Here is a 15,752-nt window from a genome sequence, read left to right on the forward strand (position 1 = left end):
CTATATTAAGACATTTGATTGATTTATGGAATAAGGTAAATATGGACGATGAGATAAAGAAATCTTTATTAGCAAAAAGAACTTTAATTCAAAATAGGCTTATTCCTTTTACAATGGATAATAAACTTTTACATAATTGGTTCCAAAAGGGGATTAAATATATAGGTGATTGTTTTGAAGGCGGTATATTGATGTCGTTTGATCAATTAAAAAATAAATATAAAATATCAAACAACACTCTTTTCTTTATTTTCTATTAAAGGCTTATTTACGAGAAAAGCTGGGTCAAACAATGTTGATGCCAAAACCTAGTGAAATAGAAATATTAATTCAAAAAGGAAAAATTAAAAAATTTACATCTTGTATGTACAATTTGATTCAAAAACGGACAATTAAATCAGGAATTCATAAATCAAGACAAAAATGGGAATCTGATTTGAATATTAAAATTGATGGAAAAAACTGGTCAAGATTATATTTTGATAGTATGAGAAATACAATAAATGTTCGACTTAGATTAATACAATATAATTTTTTACATCAATTATATATAACACCACAGAAAATAAATAGATTAAATTCAAATATGTCTGACCAATGCTTTCGATGTAATCAAGAAATTGGTACTTTTTTACATTCTACTTGGTCTTGTTTTAAAATTCAACCATTTTGGATAAATCTAAGACTTTTATTGGAACAAATTACTGGAGTACAACTCCCACATAGTCCAGTATTATTTTTATTAGGAGACATTGATGGGACAATACCGAAACTTAAATTGAATAAGTATCAGAAAAAATTTATAAAAATTGCATTGGCAGTAGCCAAAAAAGTTATCGCAGTTATTTGGAAATCTGATTTATATTTAACTATGGATTGTAGGAATAATGAAGTACATAGTTGTATTCTACTTGAAAAAATTACATACAATCTAAAAAATGAATATGATGTATTTTTGAAAATTTGGCTTCCATACCTACAAAAGATAGGATTAAATACATAGGTCCTTTGAAGATAAAATTATAAAATAATTGGAGAAAGTAAAAATAAATATTAAAATTATTTTGAACTCCATGGAGCATGTGGGGATCCTCCGATATCCAGGCAATGTTTCTCTTCTTTCTTTCTTTTTTTTTCTTTCTTTAAATAAGGGTTAAGGGGGGAGGGTTAAGGGGAGGGGGGAGGGTTAATATTATTTTTCTTTTTCTTACTATTTTATCATCACATTTATTCTTTGTAATTTTCTAAAAAATAATTAATTAAATAAATAAATAGATAGATAAATAGCAAAATAAACAAATAGACAGGCATTGTTTTCTTTGGAGTGACAGAGACCGAGGGAAGTTATTAAGAACCGTAGATATGGCAGACAGTCAGAAAGGGTAGAAAATGTCAAATGGCAGAAGGCACGCTTTTAAGATTAGAAGGGAAGGGCAAGGTTTTTACACAGAGACTGGTAGGTGCCTGGAATTGGTTACCAGGGGTGGTGGTGGTGGAGTTTAAGCAGATTTTATGAATATAGAGGGAGTGGATATGGATGCACAGGGGAATATTTAGAACAAATCGGCTACAACATTGTGGGCTGAATGGCCCGTCCACTGCTGTACAGTTCTATGTTCTCTGTGATCAACAGGATACCATAAAGTCCTCTGTCATAAATGGTGACTTTCACCAGACCAGCTTGAGAAACAGAATACAATCAGGTTTTTCACCTATAACATGAAATTTGTTGTTCTTTTTGTGGCAGCAGTACAGTGTAATACTATGCAAAAGCCTTAGTCACCCAAGACATATATATATATATATATATATCTTTATGCCCCTAAGATTTTACAGTACAGTATGTTAGTGATAATAAACCTGATTCCCACTATACTGTAAACTACAATCAGAAAGATATTTTTAAAAACACAAAATTGAGTAAGTATTTCAATAAGAGAGCAAAAATAGTGAGGTAGTGTTCATGGGTACAGTATTCATTCACAAAGCTGATGGTGGGGGAGGGGAAGAAGCTGTTTCTGAATTGTTGAGTGTGGGTACCTCCTCTCTGATGGTAGTAATGAGAAGAGGGCATGTCCCAGCGATGGGGGTCCTTAATACTGGAGACTGCCTTTTTGAGGCATCATCTTTTGAAGATGTCCTGGATCTGGGCTGTCTGGTGCCCATGATGGAGTTGGCTGTGTTTACAACTTTCTTCAGTGTCTTTCGATTCTGTGCATGGGCGTCTTCATAGCAGGTGTGTATAACCAGCTCCATTTCTATCTTTGATATCTCTTTTCTTCCTTTTCAAGGTTCTTTTGAAGACCCTGACCTAGAGTTAGACTCTGACCTTGGTTCTTTGCGGGAATGGGACCTGCTGTCAGGGCCTCAGGGCCTCATGGCCAGCCGCTTGTTGATATCCCAAGGACGAGGCCTGGAAGACCAGCATGCCTTCAGGGTGCCGGATTTTTGTGGCTCCGGAGATGGGCTGATTCTAGGCCGGTGCCCCTGACTGAGGGATCATGGAAGAACACGGAACATCGGGAACAGCGGGTTAGCTGCCGTGGGTTGTGTGTCCAGAGACCTGAGCCTTTCTGGGGCCGACTCGCTGGGTGCAGAGCTCGGAAAAAGTGACGCGACAGGTTTTTAATGTCGTAAATCAGGGAGTTGTTTGGAGTCTCCCGTCTCACTGTGAAATGGGGACACAGCTTTTTCCCTTATCAGGGAGAGAGTCTGTGGTATGTCCGAGTAGTCTGTGTCTTTATCGATGTTTTGCTGCATGTTTGAGTGCTCGGTAGAGAGAGCTGATGCTTTTTTTGCTGGTGGTGGGGGGATTGTTGCTTCATTGCTGCTTACGCATGGGAGGGAGCTGGGGGGGGCTTTGGGGTTCTAACATTTAACTGTCACTCATTCTTTGGGGCACTCCTCTGTTTTTGTGGATGTTTGGAAAGAAAAAGAATTTCAGGATGTATATTGTATACATTTCTCTGACATTTTAATGTACCTATTGAAACCTATGGATTGCTCTTTGCATTTTCCAGAGTCTTTGGTGACATACCAGATCTCCTGATATCCCTAATGAAGTATAACCATTGGCATGTCTCCTTGCGTACACCACCTGATTTATTTACCATATGTTGTGAAATTTGTTATTCCGTTGGCAGCGGTACAGGGCGAAGACATAAAGTTTAGAAGAAGCGAGCAGGGGCTGCCGGCACATTTTGTGAGCTACAGTCCCGAGGAGACACCAGATTGCCGGGAGGAAAAGAGTTTCAGAGAAGCACGTGGGTCGCTCGACACATTTTGCACATCACAGTCCCAAGGAGACAGTGGATCGTGGTTAATCAGGGTTAAGTAGAGTGGCCATTGTGAGAGTGGGCCAGCATTGGAGTGGGGAGTAAGGCTTTGGTTCACTGGGGCTTTGGCAAGGAGAGGCTAGGAGGAGGTGGATTTTTATTTTTGTTACTTGTTTTTTTATTATTTCTTATTGCACATTCGGAGCAGTGAGGGTACCAGGCAGGATACTGGAATATTCCTCTTGTGGGATGTGGGAAGCTAGGGAGACCTCTAGCGCTCTTGATCACTACACCAGCATGAAGTGCATCCTGCTGCAGCTTCTGACAGACCGTGTTAAGGAGTTGGAGCTGGAACTGGATGAACTCGGGATATTTCGGGAGGCTGAGCTGTTAACAGACAGGACACACAGGGAACACACACACAATGCCGGAGGAACTCAGCGGACCAGGCAGCATCATTGGAAAAGATCAATAGAATAGATGCTGCCTGGCCTGCTGAGTTCCTCCAGCAGTGTGTGTAGGTCCCAGCACTGCCTGCCCTTTTATCGCTGCCGGAGAAGGAGTCTATGAGCGGACTATCGATGTGTGGCTCACTGTGGCAGGCAGGTAGGCCTCTCTGCATCACGTGGTGTCCCTCCCTTTTGATAAATGTCAGTGACGTCGTAGGATGGTATCGTGGTTGTGCATTTGTGGATTGGACTCTTTCAATTACGGTCTGTGGACTTTTCAGACATCGTTTTTATATTCCGTGTTTCTTTTTTAATCGCCCATTCCTATTCTTTTTTGTTGTGGGGGGTTGTTTGGAGATTAATGTCCTGTTGTGCTCTGTTAGCTTTTTTGTGCGGGGCAGGGGTTGTCTCTTGAGGGTGGATGTTCCTGTTCCGTGGGGGGTGGGGGGAGTTTGGGGGATTGATAATCAGGATGCTGTCTTATTTCTTTTTTGTGCGGGGGGGGGGGAGTCTGATGTTTCTCGGAATGATTTGCATGTTCTTTCTTTGCTTCGTGACTATCTGGAGAAGACAAATTTCAAAGTTGCATACACGCTTTGATAATAAGTGAACCTTTGACATCTCGGCCTGGTATGTGGTGTGTGGTGGGGTGGGGTTGGGGAGGGTCACTGCAGAGAGTTGTAAAATCCGTCAGCTCCATCTTGGGTACCAGCCTCCGTAGTATCCAGGACATCTTCAAGGAGCAGTGTATCTCAACAAGGCAACAAGGACCCCCAACACCCAGGTCATGCCCTCTTCTCATTGCTACCATTGGTGAGGAGGTACAGGAGCCTAAGACACACACTCAGTGATTCAGGAACAGCTTCTTCCCCTCTGCCCTCAGATTTCAGAATTGACATTGAACCCATGAACGCTACTTACTACTTTTTATTTCTATTTGTACTAATTATAATGTAACAATTTAATACATACATACTTACTGTAATTCAGTTTTTTATTATGTATTAATAAAAAATTGTTAACAATATACCAGTGATATTAAACCTGATTCTGATTCTGAGGTGACGTGATGTAGGTGTTGTATCTAAAATGAAGAGAGGCATGGAAGGGTAGAGAGAATCTTTTACTCATGATAAGGGCATCAAAAACAAGAAGGCATAGGTTCAGGGCTCCTGAAGCAACGGGAAAGCCTCATTCACCTCAATGGGGTACTGACTGCATAACCTGGACAGGGCTCACCAACTCAGTGTTATTTCTTCACTTTGTTATCATTTGCACAATGTGTTTTCCTTTGCATATTAGTTCTTTGTTAGTCTATGTTATAAATATTTTTTCATAAATTCCATTGTATTTTTCTAATGTGCATGGGTTGTCCAGGGAGGGATAGCAACTCTGGTGAAGGGGCTTGTCGAGTCCTTTCCGGGGCAGTTCCCTCACCTTCGGTCCCCACTGGACACTCGGCTGTCCAGGTCTAAACCACGTGAGGATAGCCGGCGAGATGGGGACATGCCAGTCCCGATCATGCGAATTTAGCTCTGGTGGACTGGACCAGTGAGATCTACAGTGGGATCCAACGGCGAGGAAGCCGGTATAGAGCGAAGGGCGTGAGCAGGCACACGGTCATCCACTGCAGCCAGGGAAGTTCCCAGCTTGTTCATACCACACGACCCAATCTCCTGAGGTCGAGAGAGTGGAACTGCCCCGTGCGATGGCTTCTCCGCTTTAAAAAACTCTCCTGTACGGATTTCCTGTCATCGCCGGACAACCACCATTGTATTTCTTTATTTTCTTGTAAACGCCTGCAAAAAAAAATATCTATGATGACAAGTACGTACTTTGATAATAAATGTACTTGGAACTTTGAGTGGTGATTTGGCTTAATTTATCACGCGTGTATTGAAACCGTGGGCATCCCACGCGAGAGTTCGCAAGCCCGTGCCAGACAATTCAGCGCCAGTGGACTCATTGCGTACACTGGGCAGCTGATCCCCGAGTCAACGGCGGTGGGTGCTTCTGAACCGTGAAATATTGATTGCCAGCTACTGGTGCGTGATACTTTAGGAAGCATCTGGCTCCCTGCGACTTTGTTGTCAGTGGGGAAGTCACAAGGAATACTAAAGCAACAAGAATGGGGACAATCTGGTTTGCACCGTTATAACCTGTTACCAGTTGTTTTGACCTTGATTCCTTTTCCAAGTCACCTAGTTTCTGTACAGTCGAGCGTTAACTTTTCACCCTAGCGTTCTTCAGTGAGAAGTCAGAATTGGTTATTTTATTTAGAGACACAGCGCGTTAACCGGCTCAGCAACCCACCAATTAACCCCAGCCTAATCACGGGACAATTTATATTGACCAAGTAACCGGTAGGTGTTTGGACTATTGGGGGGGGGGGGGGGGGGTACTGGAGCACCCGGAGGAAAAACCCACGCGCATGCACGAGAAGAGCACTTTCTTACAGAGGATGCCGGAATCGAACTCCGAGCTCCGGTCCCCCGTGTTGTCATAGAGTTGCGCCAACAGCTACGCTACAGTGAGCCAGCACCAGATTTATGAATAACAAGACAGATGCCAGAAAATGTTAAAGAAAATTAACTACATAGAGCCACTTTATTTAATTCGCCTACACAGCTGCTCATTAATGCAAATATCTAATCAGCCAATCATGTGGCAGCAACTCAATGCACAAAAGCATGCAGACCTGGTCAAGAGGTTCAGTTGTTGTTCAGACCAAACATCAGGATGTGGAAGAAATGTGATCTAAGTGACTTTGACCGTGGAGTGATTATTGGTGCCAGACGGGGTGATTTGAGTATCTCAGAAATCCGCTGATTTCCTGGGACTTTTACGGAAAAACACTCTCTACTGAATGAATATTGTGGAAAAAGAAAAAAAAACACCCAGTGAGCGGTAGTCGTGTGGCTGAAATTACCTTGTGAATGAGAGAACGTAGAGGAGAATGGTTAGACTGATTCAAGCTGACATGCCCACTCACCAACTCCCACACCTCCCTGTGGGGTAGTGCACGCAGTTCACCTGTTGATGGATTTATGACATCGTGGGTGGGAAAGGTACGGACTGGAGGAGAGATCCTGGACTGAGGAGTCCCACCAGACCCATCCAGATCATCCTGGGCTGTCAGACGCCGGGTGTAGGAAGTGAGGCACGGGCATGGGCAGGAACCTCCCAGTCTCTGCCATTCCTTTCCAACTCATCACCTGCAACCTCACTCTCATCCACAATGCTTGTTCGCCCATTGAACCAGACAGCCTCAACCAGCTGCTCCCAGCCTTCAGTTCTCTTGTTGCCTTGTCATGTTTAGTATCTGTTCTCTCTTGTTTTGTGGCTTTTTATTTTGCATTTTATTATTAAAGTGATTGCTCACTGCTAAATCATCTCTACTGCTCTGTGTTTGGGCCAAGCCTCCTCTACATTTCCTGACATATACTTTATGTTACTTGTGCACAGCAGGGCAGCATAGCTCCTGTCTCCACGCTGTTCCAAAGCCAGGACAGAAAACTGGCTTAGCAGTTATTGACGTTGACTCTTTGGTAAATTGTGGATGTTTTCATTCATAGTATGGATGTCCATCTGTTTAATTAAAAAGAGAGGAGTGACTGGCAAATGGACAGGATGTCCCAAAACTGCGGAGATGGGCCTGTTTGGAGTGCGGTGCGTTGTCACGAGGGCCAGTGGAAGTGTATCTGGCCATTTTAGCTTGGTCTCCTCATGCTAATTAGCTAACCTGCATTTCAAGGCCCCATTCTGTCTTTCAGATGCCCCTTATGACAAGGAGTGGTAAGAGCAAGTGAAATGATGTTTACACTGAAAGGCTTTTACTTATAAAGTGAGGACCATTATCCCTTGAGAATTTCTCAACCCTAGGAATAAATTCTCATAATAAAAGCATCTGCAATTATAACATCATTGCTGTGAGTTGGATAGCTTTTACCCTTGGAGACAACAAACAAAATAACAAATACAGAATCACAACCATTCTTTTAGGTAGCTGCGTAAAATCCATTTGGGAATGCACAGATTAATTTCAGGGGAAGGGCCCAGCAATGGTTCAATTGATTATTAGAGAATATGTACAGTATACAAACTTATATTCCATCTGGATAACCTCCAACCTGATGGCATCAACACCAATTTTTCAAATTTCTGGTAATTCCCACTCTCCCCCCCACACTATTCCACATTCCCGTTCCCCTCTCTCACCTTATCTCCTTACCTGCCCATCACCTCCCTCTGGTGCTCCTCCCCCATCCCTTCCTTCCATGGCCTCTGTCCTCTCCTATCGGACACCCCCTTCTCCAGCACTGTATCTCTTTCACCGATCAACTTCCCAGCTCTTTACTCCACCTCATCCCCTAGTTTTACCTATCACCTACTACCTCCTCCCCTCCCTCCTTACTCTGACTTTCACCTTTCTTTTGGGTTCCTGATGAAGGGCCTCAGCCTGAAACGTCTTTTCCAGCCTGCCCTGCTGAGTTTTGTCATTTTGTGTGTGTAGCTTTGGATTTTCCTGTGTTTGTGATACAACCTGAAATTCTTACTCTCCACAGACATCCATGAAACAGAAGAAATGCCCCCCTAAAGAATAAATGACAGAAAATATTAGAACCCCAAAGACCCCTGCCCCTACCCATGCACAAGCAGCAGCAATGTATCAATTCCTACCGGTAGTGTTTTTCGGGGTTGTCTTTAGCCAAACGTATAGTTTTCTTGATATGATCAAGAATCTCTCATTTTTGATTATACCCATCGTCCTTTGTAGTCTTGCATATGGTGTCCTTTAGTCCATAAAGTCTTCTTCAGCCACTGATGCAACACACTAATCGTGCTAGTTCATCAAAGAATTTAGAAAGTATCAGCAGCCTGATTGGACCGGAGTGCCACGTGGCTGTTGTTCCCTGAGCAAAGGAGTCAGTTCATTTGTTCCCTCGAGTTATTTCATCCTTCTCATTTGTTTGAGTCACATTATTTATAACAACTTTTGTAGTAAGTAATTGAAAAGCGGTAAGATATTGATAGTTAAATCACTACTTCTCCGCCATTCCAGCCTCGGCCTGCCCCCTCTCAACCATCTCAGCTTGGGGGACGTCACGTGATGACGTAGGATCAAGACGCTGGAACCCAGCCCTCCCGTAAAAAAATCAATAAATTAATGTTTAAGTGAAGAAAAGTTAGTCAATACTTTCTTAAGGTTACTTATAAACTACTCCGGATTGTTTTAAATTATGCCTCATAAACAGAGGATGAAGAAAACTACTACCACGAAGACAGCTCAAGTTGGAACAGAATCAAGGCCTACCTCTACCGAAGAACCGCGGACTCAGGTACAATACATCACCGGCGAAACAGAACAGGAAACTGTGGCAGCATCGGCCATTTCTAAAGGAAAAGATCAACGAGAATTGCGCAAACGTGAAGGAACGAGCATGCGCAAACGAGAGCAACCAGAACTACAAATCTCAGCTGCGACTGAAACCGAAAGTGAATCTGAGAGAGAGTCAGATTCTCTGGAAAAATCAGACGAAGATGGAGATGAAAGTTTCTCTGAAGATATAAAAAAGACTTTGAGGCAAATAATGCATAAATTAGAAAAATTAAATGCATTAAAAGTAATTAAAAGTAACCAAAAAGTAATTAAAGAAAAAATGATAAATATGGAGACTATGTTTGATAAAATGACAAAGAAACAGGAAAAAATGGAAAAGAAAATTACAGATTTGGAAATTAAAATGGAAGAAATGGGTGGAAGAATGAATAAAATGGAAATTGATAATGATGCCTGGACATCAGAAAGAAAACAACTCATGGAAAAAATTGATAAGCTTGAAAATTTTAGTAGACGCAATAATATTAAAATTGTTGGACTTAAAGAAGGTACCGAAGGAGAAGACCCAATAAATTTTTTTCAAAAATGGATCCCTGAAAAATTGGAAATGGGAGAAGAAACTTCAATTGAGATTGAAAGGGTGCACAGAGCCTTAAGGTCAAGATCTCAAGATGATCAAAATCCGCGATCAATTTTGATAAGATGCTTAAGATACCAAAATAAAGAAAAGATTCTGAGGGCGGCTGTCCAAGGTGCCAAAAGAAGAAAGGGTCCATTGATGATAGCAGAGAAACCAGTTCTTTTTTATCCTGATATAAGTTATAACCTTTTGAAGAGAAAGAAAGAATTTAATTCAGCAAAAAATGTCTTATGGGAAAAAGGTTATAAATTTATAATGCGTCGCCCAGCAACACTGATAATTTTTTTGGAGGAGGGAAAAAGATTTTTTTCCGATTATCGAGATGTGGAGGTGTTCGCACAAAAACTTCCATCTATTCGCTAATTAAATGTAGAGACTTCTAAACGTAATGGTTAAAGACGAAGACAGAGAGCGAATGGAACTGATGGACATTTAAGGATGATACAAGGGAGAAAAGTAAAATTTTAGAAATATTAATTGAGAATAATATTTTTTTCTTTTCTTATATATATACTTTTTATGTTGTGGGGGGGGGGCTGGGGAGCTTTGAATCGGTTACTGCGGGATTCACGTGTGTAATCATGGTGATTGCCATGACCCATACAACAGAGGGGGGTAATGTTGTGCTTTTTTTCTTTCACAACATTAGTAGGGGGGTATTTTGTTTTTTTCTTTATACTCTTTTTTTTCTATTCTTTTGCCTGGATGATTGGTGGGGACACACATAGCAACATGGAGACTTCTAAAAAGATTTCCCAGGATACCACAAAACTTGAAAGATTAGGTATTATTATAGATTGGAGTAACATAATTAAAAACAATGACTAATTTATCGAATTTTTAAAGTTTTAATGTTAATGGGCTTAATGGACCGGTAAAAAGAAAAAGAATTTTAACATATATTAAAAAAATGAAAATAGATATAGCTTTCTTACAAGAAACTCATTTAACAGACATAGAACATCAGAAATTAAAAAGAGACTGGGTTGGAAATGTTATTGCAGCTTCATTTAATTCAAAGGCGAGAGGAGTTGCAATTTTGGTTAATAAAAATTTACCAATTAAAATACAAAATGTATTAATTGATTTGGCAGGAAGATATTTAATTATACATTGTCAAATTTTTTCAGAATTATGGACTCTTATGAATATTTATGCACCAAATGAAAATGATGTTAAATTTATACAGGAGGTCTTTTTGAATTTGGCTAATGCACATGATAAAATATTAATAGGTGGAGATTTTAATTTTTGTCTAGATCCAGTTTTAGATAGATCAACAAAGGCTGTTACAAAATCAAAAGTAGTAAAATTAACTCTATCATTGATGAAAGACTTAAATTTGATTGATATATGGAGAAGAATCAATCCAAAAGAAAGAGATTATTCATTTTATTCAAATAGACATAAAACATACTCAAGGATAGATTTTTTCCTATTATCAATGAATATTCAAGATAGAGTGAAAAATGTGGAATATAAAGCAAGAATATTGTCAGATCATTCTCCTTTAATAATGACAATGATAATGATAGATAAAGAGGAATCAATTTATAGATGGAGATTTAATTCAATACTACTAAAACGTCAAGATTTTTGTGATTTTATGAAAAAGCAGATTCAGTTCTTTTTAGATACAAATTTACATTCAGTTGATGATAAATTTATATTGAGGGAAGCAATGAAGGCATATTTGAGAGGTCAGATAATAAGTTACACTTCTAAAATTAAGAAGGAATATATGATAGAAATAGATCAATTGGAAAAAGAGATTTTAAAATTAGAAAAAGAATCTCAAAGAAATATGACAGAAGAAAAACGAAGACAACTTATTAATAAGAAGTTAAAATATAATACACTCCAGACATATCGAACAGAAAAAGCAATTATGAGAACTAAACAGAGATATTATGAACTAGGTGAAAGATCACATAAGGTCCTTGCATGGCAGTTAAAAACAGATCAGACTTCTAAAACAATAAATGCAATTCGAACAAAAGTAAATAAAATTACTTATAAGCCTCTAGAAATTAATGAAGCTTTTAAGAATTTTTATTCTGAGTTGTATAAATCAGAATCACAAAATGATGACGTCAAGATAGAAAGATTTTTATCACAAATAACTCTTCCAAAATTAAATATGGAAGAACAGGAGGGATTAGGTATGCCTTTTATATTGAAGGAGGTTGAAGAAGCTCTGGGATCACTTCAAAGTAATAAATCTCCAGGAGAAGATGGTTTTCCGCCTGAATTTTATAAAAAGTTTAAAGATTTATTAATTCCTCTTCTTATGGAGTTAATACATCAAGCGGAAAGAACGCATAAACTTCCAGAATCTTTTTCAACAGCTATTTTAATAGTATTGCCAAAAAAAGATAGAGACCTTTTAAAACCAGCATCATATAGACCTATTTCTTTATTAAACACTGATTATAAAATAATAGCAAAAATCTTATCTAATAGATTATCTAAATGTTTACCAAAATTAGTGCATATGGATCAAACAGGATTTATTAAAAATAGACAATCGGCAGATAATGTATCTCGGTTACTTAGTATAATCCATTTAGCGCAAAAGAGGGAGGAAATGAGTGTGGCAGTTGCTTTAGATGCAGAAAAAGCATTTGATAGATTGGAATGGGATTTTTTTATTTAAGGTATTGGAAAAATATGGATTAGGAACATCATTTATAAAATGGATTAAAACCTTAAATACTAATCCCAAAGCTAAAGTAGTGACAAATAGTCAAATTTCAACATCATTTCAGTTAACAAGATCAACTAGGCAAGGTTGCCCATTATCACCTGCTTTATTTGTGTTGGCAATAGAGCCATTAGCTGAATTAATTAGAATGGACCCAGATATTAAGGGTTTCAGAGTTAATCAGGAAGAATACAAGATTAATTTATTTGCTGATGATGTTCTACTTTATTTAACAGATCCATTGCATTCATTACACAAATTATCTTATAGATTAGAAGAATATGGGAAAATATCAGGTTATAAAATAAATTGGGATAAAAGTGAAATTTTACCTCTTACTAATGGAGATTATAGTCAATGTCGATTAATAACTCAATTTAGATGGCCGGCAAATGGTATAAAATATTTAGGTATAAGAGTTGATAATGACATAAAAAACTTATACAAATTAAATTATTTACCACTTCTGAAAAAAATTCAGGAAGATCTTGATAAATGGATGGCATTACCAATAACATTAGTAGGTAGAGTAAATACTATAAAAATGAATATATTCCCTAGACTACAATATTTATTTCAATTATTACCAATACAATTACCCCAGAAGTTTTTTCAAGAGTTAAACAAATATGTGAGGAAGTTTCTCTGGAAAGGTAAGATGTCAAGAATATCATTGGAAAAATTGACATGGAAATTTGATCTAGGAGGGTTACAACTTCCAAATTTTAAGAATTATTATAAAGCGAATCAATTTAGATTTATTGCATCTTTTTTCGAGAAAGATAAACCGGCATGGATTAGAATAGAACTAGATAAAATAGGAGAAAACGTACCAGAAGATTTTATATATAAATGGGAATCTAAATGGATACGGGAAAAGAAAGAATCTCCTATATTAAAACATTTGATTGACTTATGGAATAAGATAAATGTTGATGATGAGACAAAAAAATCTTTATTAGCAAAGAGATCTTTAATTCAAAATAGACTTATTCCTTTTACAATGGATAATCAACTTTTATATAATTGGTTTCAAAAAGGGATTAGATATATAGGAGGTTGTTTTGAAGGAGGTATATTAATGTCATTTGATCAATTAAAGAATAAATATAAAGTATCAAACAACACTTTTTTGTTACTTCCAATTAAGGGCTTATTTAAGAGAAAAATTAGGTCAAACAATGTTATTGCTGAAATCTAATGAAATAGAAATTTTAATTCAAAAAGGAAAAATTTAAAAATTTATATCTTGTATGTATAATTTGATTCAAAAACAGGCAATTAAACAAGGAGTCCATAAGTCAAGACAAAAATGGGAAAGTGATTTGAATATTAAAATTGAAGAAACAAATTGGTCAAGACTATGTCTTGATAGTATGACAAATACAATAAATGTTCAGTTAAGATTAGTGCAATATAATTTTCTACATCAATTATATATTACACCACAAAAAATAAATTAATTAGACCCAAATTTATCTGATCAGTGTTTCCGATGTAACCAAGAAACTGGTACATTTTTACATTCTACATGGTCTTGTTCTAAAATTCAACCATTTTGGACAAATTTAAGACTTCTATTGGAACAAATTACAGGAACACAACTTCGTCATAATCCAATATTACTCTTACTAGGTGATATTGAAGGGATAAAACCGAAACCCAAACTGAATAAATATCAGAAAGAATTCATAAAAATTGCACTGGCAGTAGCCAAAAAGGCTATTGCTGTTACTTGGAAATCGGATACATATTTAAGTATAGATTGTTGGAAGAAAGAAATTTATGGCTGTATTCCACTAGAAAAAATTACTTATAATTTAAGAGATAAATATGAAACATTTCTGAAAATTTGGTGCCCTTATTTACAAAAGACAGGACTAAATATATAGGTGCTCTGAAGACGAGCTTGGGGAAAGAAATAAATATATACACTAAAGTTATTACGAACTCCATGGAGCATGTGGAGATCTTCCAACATCCAGGCACTCTTGCTTTTTTTTCTTTCTTTCTTTCTCTTTTTTTTCTATGGGGAAGTTAGGGGGAGGGGTTAAGGGGAGGGGGAAGGGTTATATACTTTTTTTTCTATACTTTACTCTGTAATCACTTAAAAACGCAATAAAATTTTTTTTAAAAAAACCATCTCAGCTTCGGCCTGCCCTTCTCCGCCATTCCAGCCATGGCTGACCCCCTTCTCCGGCACTCCAGCCTCGACCTGTCCTTCTCCACCAGTCCAGCCTCGGGCGACCCCTTCAACACCACACCAACACCAGTCCGGCTATTCCGATTAACGTGCAGCTCACTGTTGAGTAGCCCAGCTGTAGCCGACGTGTTGGAGTAGAATTGTCTTCGATCGTAAAATCAAATTTTACAAAGAAGAAAAATCACCTTAGGTTGGCCCCGAGAGGCCACTGCAATCACACGCGCCACCATCTCACCAGAAGATAGATGTTGGAATTGCCTTTGGTGATATTGTAAAGCATTCACAATTTCACTGAACTCTTCTCATCTCACACAAGCAACTTTTCTAGGATGGCAGTTATTAAGACAGGCGTCCCCGCTTCCAAAGTTAATCCGGAATACTGAATTTGAAAACATTTACACACACGTTCTACATATTCACTAATGTCATGGTTTTCTGACCAACACTGTGTTTTTTGCCAATCGTCAGTGCAAAGAACACATCTTCCTAGAGCTCCTACTAGATCAGTTCCAGGTACATTTAAATCGACATTTCCATCCATCCCCTCTGCAACCCTCCCATCTCCCATATGCTGTTGGGAACCGTCACCTGTGGCTGACACTGGCCTCATCGACTCGCCAAGAGGCACCACTTGGCTTGGGCCTTGTTGAAGCTGTGCCGAGGGAAGGCAGGGGTACAGCATCTAGTTCATCCTCAGACTCTGGTGCCTATTGTTTCTGTTCAGACACTGAAGTAGACAGTGCCTTTTCTTTCTGGATCTTTTCCTTCTTTAATTTTTGTTCATTTTCTCTGATGATTTTACAGGATTCATCTAAGTAAATGTCTGGATGTTAACATAGTTAACTGAATCATCAAATTTGCGGATGACACCAAGATTGAGGGTGTAGTGGGCAGTGAGGAAGGTTATCAGAGCTTGCTGCAGGATCTGGACCAGCCGGAAAAGTGGGCTGAAAATGCCTTCTTCTGGGCAGTGTCTTTACCAGACCGGTGACCCCAACCATTATCAACACTCTTCAGAGACTGTCTGCCTGGGGTCAGTGGTCGCATAACCGGGACTTAAGAGATGCGCCAGCTGCTCACACGACCACCCATCGCCTGCCCTGATCGCGGGGGCGGCGGGGGAGAGGGGGTGATTAGCAG

Source organism: Hemitrygon akajei, chromosome 6 (assembly GCF_048418815.1).
Source record: "Hemitrygon akajei chromosome 6, sHemAka1.3, whole genome shotgun sequence".
Lineage (NCBI taxonomy): Eukaryota > Metazoa > Chordata > Chondrichthyes > Myliobatiformes > Dasyatidae > Hemitrygon > Hemitrygon akajei.